An 11,065-nucleotide genomic window follows, 5' to 3' on the forward strand; every position below is an offset into this window, starting at 1 on the left:
AAGATACAATGGTAATTATGAGATAAAATGTATTCAATTAAGTGAACAAATTTAACCTAAAGGGATTATGAATATGCTATGACAGTGACATACATATGACAAAGTCATTAGACTAAAGCTTGAAATTGTAGCTTTCTTAATGTTATATAATGAGAAGATCAATCATGGTACTTTAGTAGAATAACTTCATGACTAAATAATTTGTGATTAATAGATGAAGAGTCAAAACTTTATTACAAGTGATTTAAGCACTAATTATATATGTGCAATTGGTCTCTCCATTAGCTCAACACAATTCTTTAACAGATTGTGTTTAATATGAACACTTATATAGAATTGTAAATGGTGAACAAATAAAAATAGGTCACTAGATTTACTCATTGCAAGAACATATATTTTTTCAGTTTAATGATTAAATTGATCTGGGTTAATTTAGTCACTTTGGATATTTATTTAATTAGATTAAATGATGAATCTAAAGTGGAGTTAAATTAAGAGATTATATTATTTAATTATTTGGAATGGAATAAAATTAATTGTGTAACAGTCCGTTTTTCAGTGGTGTCGAAAATAATGGTTTCGGGGCCACCAAATCCAACGAGTAAGTTCATAAATATTATTATTTAATATTTACGAGTTAATTGTGACTAAAAACAAATTTTTGATATAGTGATTTTGTTTTATAAGCGATTTATTAAGTTTAAGTGGTATGACGTTAAGGTCAAGTAGTTTTAAAAAATGAGGTATCGGGACCTCATTTCTATAATTTGAACCGTAAATATTTTTATAAATATTTAAAGAGTGTGGTATTAAATTTTCGTTGAAAAATTTTAACGTTTCGATAGTTAATTAATTAAAATTACTAAATTATAAAATATGTAAAATTTAATCACTATTTGATTTGAGTGATTAAATGGTTAATTGAATAAAGAAAAATAGAATTAAATGGTAATTAAATCATGGTCAAAGTTTCCAAGAGGTGGTGTTATGATTGAATCCACTAGCTTTTGGATTAATTTTCTTTAGTCCTAATTAATTGAGGATTAAATTGTAAATAAGTTTATTTAGTTAGAATTTAATTAAATTGAAGGACAAATTGTGAAATTAAACCTTCCTTTGATGGTAATTATGCCATATATTTATGTGATGGACAAATATGGACATGAATTTGGAGTTTTATTTATTTATTTAACTAAGGGCAAAATGATAAATTGATTAATTAAATTAAATAAAATAAGAAGAAAAGCTATCATTATCTTTTAATTTTGGTCTTCTTCACCGAATGGTTAAGGGAAGGAAGCCATTTTTATACCTTCAATTTTCGGTAACTTCACAAGCTAAATTGGTATGTGATTTTAGCCCTGCTTTTAATAATTTTTATGTTTTAGAGATCGTTGCAACTAGGTTCAGCTAGCCCATATCTTCGAATTTGAAACTGTTAAAGATTTTGAATGTTTTCATTGATGAACCTTGTGATTTTAGATGTTAAATGATGCATTTGAGATATTAGTTTTCATTTAAAAGTATTTTATTAAGTGATTTTTTGATGAATTTTTCGATTAGGGACTAAATTGTTGAAATAGTAAAAATACAAGGGTTTGTTGTGAAATTATTGCAAAAGTGAGCTGTATTGAATGCCATGAATATTCGGCTAGCATGGGTTTGCATTAAAAATGGGTAATTTGCATGTTTTAGGCTCAAGATCCAAATTGAATAAAAGTAAAATGTTAGGGTAATTTTGTAAAAATTTCAAAAATACTAAATTTCATAAAATAAATTATTTTACTGTCTGAATTAATAAATTGAATGAAATTATTAATTTAGATCAAGGTCGAGTGAAAAATCGAGGAGAATGAAAAATTACCAAAATGCCTCTGTACTTTGACATTTCTGCAATTTAGCCAGGTAAGTTCGTACGGTTAAATTTAACATTTGTATTAATTGGTGATTGATATTATATATATTCTATTGTTGGAAATGAATTATTGTTTGAATTATAATATTGAATTGGATATTTAGTTTGAATTGAACACAGGATTTGAGTACATTCGTGTTTTGGTGTATGACGGGGGTTTGGAGTGGAGATGGTATTGGAGGGAGATATTGTCATATTACCCAAGTAAATTGGGGTTCAACCTTTGTTGCGAACTCTCGTGTTTTACTTTATGTTTGGAGTGATTTTGGTGGATCAGCTCTTATGAGCTTCTGTTCAGCTCTCACAAGCTTCTGTTCATCTCGTATGAGCTTCTGTTAGCGTGTTCTGGTGGACCAGCTCTATAAGCTTCTGTTGATGATGTACTCTTATTCGTAAGTCATTCTTCGAATGGAAAATCTCGGTAAGGTAATCTGTAACAGCCTAATTTTTAGTGGTGTCGGAAATAGTGATTCGAGATCACTAAATGCAAGTTCAAAAATTCTATTAATTATAATTTATGAGTTAAGTATAATTTTATAAATATTCTTGAATTAGTGAATTTTGTGTTTTAAAAGAATTATTAGGTTAATTAGTTTAAAAAACGAGATATCGAGACCTCGATTTCATAAATTGAGCCGTACGGAGTGTCATTAAGTTAGTATTAAAGTTTTGTTAGAAAATTTTAACGTTTGGATAGTTAATTAAGTAAAAAGAACTAAATTGAAAAAAGTGCAAAACTTTCTAATTAAAGAAACAGTGATTAAATGACTTGATAAATAAATAAGGGAGGACTTAAGGAGCAATTAAACCTAAAAAAAAAGAGATGAGGCCGCAAAAGTAAGGAAAATAATAAAATATAGCCAATTTAATGGCAAAATAGTAAATAAAGCAAAATTTTAAATTTTAAATTGAAATCTAAAAGTCTCTAGGCCATTCTTCTTCATAATTTCGGCCAAACAGCCATGGGAAAGAGCTCTCAAGCTGGTTTTGCATTTTTTTATGCATGTGAGTTTATTTCTTGCCCTTTTCTTATAATTTTTGTATTTTTAAGACTTTTGCAATTAGGTCCAACTATCTAATTTATTAGTTTTTGATTTTATGAGTGATTTTGAAAGTTACCATTGATGAGTGCTGCATGTTTATGACGAATTAACATGAATTTGAAGCTTTAATTTTGTTAATTGATGATTTTATTAAGTAATTTTGATAGATATTGATTTTAGGACCAATTTGTAAAAAGTTAAGAATTAGGGTTTGGTATTCAAATTCTGAATATCAGTGGCTGTATGGTAGCCTAAAGTAATTAGATAAAGTGTTAATTGAGAAAAATTAGTTCAATTTATGGGTTAATTAATTAGGGACTAAATTGTAAAAATTGTAAAAATTTGGGGTAAATGTGTAATTTTGAAAATTGAAGGGTATAAATTGTAAAGTGAATTATAATTAAATTAGATGCTAATGAATGAGTAATTTTATATTATAGATCAAGAAAGCGAAGATAAGCGGAAAAAGAAATTAACAGACTAGTCCCTGAATTTCTACAAATTCTACAAATATGCCCAGGTAAGTTCGTATGGTTGAAATTTGATAATTATATTGAATTGATGGCTGTCATTATTTATTTATCTATACTATTTGTTAAAAACATGAAATATTATTATATAATGAAATTAAAGTAAATGTTCAGATTTAATGGAACGCGGGATTTGAGTACCATCGTTTGTAGCAAAGGATGAATTGACGGATAAGACCATGGTTAGACCATGGCAATGTTTAAATGTAAGACCATAGCTGGGCTATGACATTTTACCATAACTGGGTTATGGCACAAAGAGACGATGTACTCATATCCGTAAGTCGTTCTCCAAGTCGAAAAAACTTGGTTAGTGATATGGAAAATTCATGTGTATGAAACTTGTCTGATATTTATGTACATTCATGATTATGAATTGTTATCAAAATGAATATACACGAAATTCATGAAAATAATGGTATAAGGAATATTGATTGTTATTGAATTGAATGTATGTGGAATTGTGATATTTGAATATTGGAAAGTTGTGGAAATTGAAAAGTGAATTGAAACCCTATTAACTATATCAGGTTGAGTCGGATATAGTTGGCATGCCATATGATTGAAAGTGTTTAGGGATACTTCAACCTCGAGTCAATGAGACACTGGGTGTCAAATTGTTACTTCGGATAAATTCGATGAGGTACTGGGTATCAAATTACTTCGGCATGGCCGATGAGACACTGGGTGTCAATCTATTACTTCGAATTATCCGATGAGGCACTGGGTGCCACATTAGTGTGTTTTGGTTGGATCCGTGTATTCGTCCGAGTCCGAGTCGGGTTAATAGGGCTAAACAAATGAATTGATAATATAATCGATATTGAATCTGAATTGGAATGAGATATTGAATTGAATTATATAAATGAGATGTATGAATCATGAGTTCATGAAATGGACATTGATATTGTTAAATAATTGTGTATTAAACTATGATAATCTATTTGAGATAGTAAATTGATGAGAATTGTATGTGCTAAGAATGATATATATAATTAATATTGAAAGACTTATGGTTATTACCGTATATATACGAAATACTTGGTAATAATATTTACTTGATATATTGAAAGTGACATGTAAATATGTGATTAACTTTGATATGTTGATACAAGGAAATTATGTATATGGTGATGAGTAATAAACCCAAGTGTAATATGTCGTGAAAATAAGCTTATCAATATTGAATTTATATGTAAGATGTGCAAGTATGCTAACTATTGTTGTTGCTTGATGATTAGGCAAGTGTCAAGCTATTGATTGAATAGTAGTATGTTTATTTGTTTGAAGCACTGGAATGGTAAGTATTTAAGTGAAAATAAGTTAGTGCTCATAAAAGAATGGTAAGGCTTAAATTATGGAATTTCTTATGGAATGACTTATTATGTGTTCAATACGAAAAAAAGGCTTGGCACTAACTTACGATTATGGCTATATGATATGCATATGGAATAAATGTACAAGAGTTAAAGTTATATAAAAATTACAAAGCTTGGGTAATAAGTTTATGTGTGTGATACTATGGATTTATTCACCATGTGAATTAATGGATATAGTTTTATGAGTACTAGGGAAAAACAATATGGAAATATTTGGATATATATAATTTTATATTTGAAAAGAATTAGTATGATTAAAGATTATGCGAACTTACTAGGCATTCATTGCTTACGTGTTTGTTTTATTTATTTACCTTATAGATTATCGGAAGCTTGAATGGGTTGGAAACTTATCAGAGCTATATCACACTATCCATTGGTTCTATTGGTAATTATGGATGACTTAATTCTGGTTATAATGGCATGTATAGGTTATTTTGACTAAATGTTAGTCTATAGGTGTTTTGTTGAAATTAGTCATATATTTTGCTTGTATTGGTATTGTGGTATTTGCTTGATTGCCTTATAATATTGATGTGATTGAATGGTGAGAGATAAAATAGTAGTTGAATATGCATAAGAGGTGTCTAAAAACATAGTGGTTGTGTGTGAACATATAGGTAAAATGATAATTGGTTTCAAGAAGATTATTTAGTAAAAAATTGCACATACTTGTTTGAATAAATTAGATAAAGTGCATATGAAGGTACATTGATTACGTGCTTAGAATGTCTACTTTGACATGTTTAGATAGTGTTTAACTGAGTTTTAAATTGGTTGAATAAATGGTTTTTGAGTTGTTTGATGTGTAAAATTGCTGGGAATGGTAACCTTGATGTTTACGGCTCATATTAAATCCACATGGCTAGACACACGAGCGTGTGACTGGACCGTGTGAGATACACGACTAATACATAGGCGTGTGACTTGGCCGTGTGTTCCCCACTACTTAAAATTTTCAAAATAGAATATTTAGGAATTTACACACAGGTAGAGACACGGGCGTGTGTCACAGCCGTGTGAGGCACACGGCCTAACACATGGGCTTGTGGCCGGCCGTGTGACCCAAGTTAGAGAGTTACATGGGATAGGACACGGTTTGAGACACGAGTGTGTCCCATGACCACATAGGCATGTCTCAGATTCACACGGACGTGTGTGCCCTGTTTTTAGGAAAAAATTTGAAAATTTCACGAAAATTTTCCTTGAGTGTTCGAATTAGTCCTAATTTGTTCTAACACGTATTTGGGCCTTAAGGGCTCATGAAAGGGACAATGTGATTAATTTGTGATGTGCATGTTAGTTGATTGTGTAATGTACGTAATTGATCGAAAAAGTCCGGTAATGCTCCGTAATAAGAGTTAGAGTTTTACATAATCCGTTTAATGAATTTTGAAAGATTTGTTATTTATAGAATATTGATCTGAACATAAATGAATTCAATAGTTGAGATTGTGGATGGTGCTTAGGTTTATGCTAAGCTTATGGTTACATTATATCATGTTTAATATTAATGATATGCAATGAAATGGTAAATGACAAAAATGGGAATATACTTATGTTCATGAAAAGCTGGTATGATTCAAAAGGTGAATTTTCTTATAAAATGGTTTATGATGTGATTGACTCCAAATAAGTTGTATACTTGAATGCACTAACTTGTGTATTGATGATGGTGATTAGGCTTATGTCAAGCTTGAGATTATGATTGATGTTTATGCTTATATATGGTATTATACAAACGAAACGGGTAAGAAAAGGTAATGAAACAGTAAGTTCATTATTGAAATGTGATATGACGAAAAAGGGATTGATGAATTGAATGATGTACTTATATATGAGAAATTACGTATGTTATGGATGAACTTACCTATGATGTGAATAAATATACTAATTAGTGAGTTGATGTTGTTATTTAAGTTTATGCTCACCGAGTGGAATGGAAAGTAAGTAAATGAAGTAATTCATAGTTCTATGAAAATGTTAATGATGGTGTATAATGTTTATAAAATCCTATTAAGTTAGGAATGAAAAATATATATATGATGTTGATAGACTTACTCATTTAGAAGTTGATGGTTATGTAGTTGAAAAATCTTGGGGCATTGGTATAGGTTTATATTTAATCTATAAAGTTCATTGATGAAATGAAATGTTATGTTTAAAGTTTATACGAGCTTACTAAGCATTTATTGCTTACGTAGTTGTTTTTCCCTTACTTTACAGATTATCAGAAGCTCGATCGGGTTGGAAGCTTGTCGGAGATCTATCACACTATCCAACGATTATATCGTTAGATTTTGATATCTTGGTTAAGATTATAGTGGCATGTATAGGTGGACTTGTGGTTTATAATAGTTGATGAGTTTGGCATGTATATGTCATTTTGATTGATGAAAACTTGATACTTTTGATGCCTTGTTGATGTGTGTTATGTTGACAATGTGTCAAAACATGTTAAATGGCTAAAATGGTAGGTAATGAATTGACCATAACTTGGTCAAGTTGTGGTATGCTTGGAAAGGTTTTGAATAGATGTGCATGATTGATATATGGTACGTTTATATGTTAGTTGTTGGTACTATTTGGTAATGGATAGATTGGTGTCATTTAAATGGTTTTGATGCATGTGAGAAGTGGCCCAAATGGTAAAGTTATTTTGATATGGTACAAATCTAATATGGTAAGGTTGGTATGTGTCAATTGTGATATGTTTTGGTATGGAAACAAGTTAGTTGATAAATGGATAAAAATGCACATGTTTAGGTATGTTTGTTACATTGAGTTGGAGGTGCCTTTTTGGCATATTGGTTATATGGATAAATGACCTTTTGAATTGGTCTTATTATGCATGTTTTATGTATGTTTTAAGGTTTGATTGAATGTGCAAATAGCTTGTAGGTTTGTGCTTGAATTGGGTGAAAGAAATGACATAAATTTGACCTATTTCTTATCCACACGGCCTAAGACAGGGGCGTGTGTCTCAGCCGTGTGTGACACATAGCCGTGCGACATGACTGTGTGTTCCCTGTAAGTTTTAAAGGTTGTTTTTTTGAATGTTACACGGCCTGAGACACGAGCGAGTGTATCAGCCGTGTGAATTTTTTCTATCTTTTTCCATGAAGTTCTAAATGTTTTCAATTCAGTCCCGAATCGTTTTTAAAGTGTTTCTAAGGCTTCGAGGGCTCGAACTAGGGACGTCATGCATGCTTTGATTGGATATTGCAATAATTATGAAATGTTGGAAATGAATTATTTAAGTTATATATTTATGGTAGTTCTCCGTAACCCTATTACGGTGACAAATATGGGTTAGGGGTGTTACAAATTGAATAAAGTTATACATGCATTTCAATACGATGAAGTTAGCATGAATCTATCAAGATTTATGCCTTTTGTAAATTAATTAATTGGGAAACTAACCAAAGTTAATTAAGAATCCAAAATACATGTGAGCCTTAAAGTGACTCAATTGGGGTCAATCAGGTGGGCCAGCACAAGCAAGAAAGGTGGCTCAACAAAGAGTCCTTGTAGGACTATGTTTACCGTCTACAAGGTATATTCAACCTAATACTCTTTATTTTATTGGTAACTCCAAATAACTAGAACTCAAATAAGTTCTCCGTAAATATTTTATAACCGCCGAAGAGAAAAAGATTGATGACTGATGAGAATCCTTAAATTGATGAAAACTTAAAATTCTTAGTTGTCAATTCACTCGTTCGGCTAAAAGAGAGTTTGTTTAAAATCGCTTTTCTTTACATAGTTATAATTTAATACTTGTTTTTGTGTTTGGAATAATGCCTAAATCATGTGATTTGTGAGTTAGAGAATAGTGGAGAATATCCAAACGGTCAAAAGCAAAGGTTAATTCAAAACCAATCTCATAGGATTCTATAGGGTCAACTTCAATTGGACTTTTCAAGATGCTTTGATGATTATTGTGACTAAACTGAAGAGCTTTGAGTTCTCTCCAAAATGATTTTTGAATCAACTAATTTCAATGCTTGTAGCTTGATATATGATTGTTTTCGTAAAGGGCTTCAATTCATTGTGGACAATTCGAGTTCAATTGCAAATCAACTTCTCTAACTTGTGAAAGCGAATCAAAGCACATTCAAGTACTAGATTATTGATGCTCAATTATTCTTAACTATATGAGTTGATCTTGCATGCATGATAAATTTTAAAATTCCGTCATGCAACTTACTACGTTTTTACATCATCCTAAACTTCAAAACATTTTAATTTCATTCCTAAGCTATCGATTTTTTTTCAATTAGATCCTTTAATTGCTAAAATTGTTAAATTAATCATTAAATTACATGTGATATACTATGTACATAATTTAAAATAAAATGTTGTTAAACTAAGCTTTATTTGATAAATATTTTGTTATAACAAATATAACATTTTTGAATAATACTTGTTTTTGAATAAAACTTGATAAATTTCAAGTGACAATTTGTTTCAAAAAATTTCTAAGAGATAAACTTTTAAATCTATCTTTCAAACACTTAGAAAATGTAAAATCTATCAACTTGTTCAAAATGATAAACAATTTTTTCAAAAATTTTTATCAAGTGTAAAACTGCTCACAAGGATCAAAGTATTGATACCTTCTATATGGTATCGACATCTTGGCCCAAGTATCGATACCCTTTTCTGATATCGATACAAATTTGAGCTTCGAAGTTCAGAAAAATTGAGCAAAAACCAAAAGTATCGATACCCTTAACAAAGTATCGATACCTTATCCTTGTATCGATATCATTTTACAGTTCGATGTTTTGAAAATTAAAAAAAAAATTTCCCAAGTATCGATACCCTCCCTAAGGTACCGGTACTTCATAGCAAGTATCGATATATTCCCTATTGTATTGATACTATAGGCTTAACAGCCACTTAATTTAGGCATTAAATGCCCAAAGTATAGATATCCCTTCAAATGTATTGATACCTTTTGTTATAGAAGTCATTAATACTCTGATTTTTACACCTCCATCGACTCAATTCATTTTTAAACAACCCCAACGGTTGGAAATCAATGAGAGGCTATAAATATCAGCTTCCAAAGCTTCTAAAACAACAAGAGAGATTACAAAAGATTAAAAGCTATCAAGAAACATCAAGAAATCTATTACCAACCTTTTGTGCTTAAATTTTTTATCTTTCTCTTGTAAACACCTATGAACTTTCATTGTATTTTCCTAGCTCAAGTGTTTTTATTGGGTGTGCGCTTCATTTGCAAACATTCTAATATTGTGAGGATTGTTTCTTTATTTGTTTTAAACTTTGTCCTCAAAAGTTCATCAAATTAGTGATTTTGGGAAAATCTTTGGTGGTAGAAAGCTAAAGTAGTGGAGTAGGCAATTGGGGTAAAATCATTGTGCGCATTGTCTCATTTTCTTATCCTTACTTCCACAAAAATTTTAAAGGTCCAATTCACCCCCTCTTGGTTATTTCGGTTGATCGATTGAGCTAACAAATGTCAAATAAAAACAAATTGCTAAAATGAAAAATTAAAGGATAACCTACAAAAATAGTCACTTATGTACGGTTTAAATTACATTTTGGTCACTAAACTTTATGTTTTGGTCACTAACATTATTAATTTGTAATATTCTAATCATTGTGCCACTACCTGACATTAAAGGTGTTATGAAAGTCTCACATGGCACAAATTGTGCCGTTAAATGCTAACATGTCATACACATTAGTGCCATGTAATTAAACATGTTTTTTAAAATCATTTTTCCTTTTTTTTTCATATTTACTTTATTTTCTCTCCCAACTCACTCTCTCAGGAACACTTTTCCTCCCTTTCAAGCTTTGTTCATGATCATCATCTTCTCCAAACCTTCATCAGTATAGCTCACCATCTTCACACTGCCCAAAATTGAGCATCTCACCAACTTAGTCCCTACGTCCAACCACCACCACCATTCACCATTGAAACTTACCCTCAAAACCCATTATCACCTTTATCAACATCTTCAATAACAGATCCGATTGTCCATTCACCACCAAAGCATGAACTCACCCTCATTGCCCCTTTTCAATAGACACCACTTAATTAAGAAACCAACAATAACCAAAAAAAATTAAAAAAACCATTCCACTCAGTAAACCACAACAATCAACCCCCAAAAAATAAACAACAAATCATTAAAAAATACCAAATAGTCAACAACAAAA

This window comes from Gossypium raimondii, chromosome 10 (assembly GCF_025698545.1).
Source record: "Gossypium raimondii isolate GPD5lz chromosome 10, ASM2569854v1, whole genome shotgun sequence".
NCBI classification, from domain to species: domain Eukaryota; kingdom Viridiplantae; phylum Streptophyta; class Magnoliopsida; order Malvales; family Malvaceae; genus Gossypium; species Gossypium raimondii.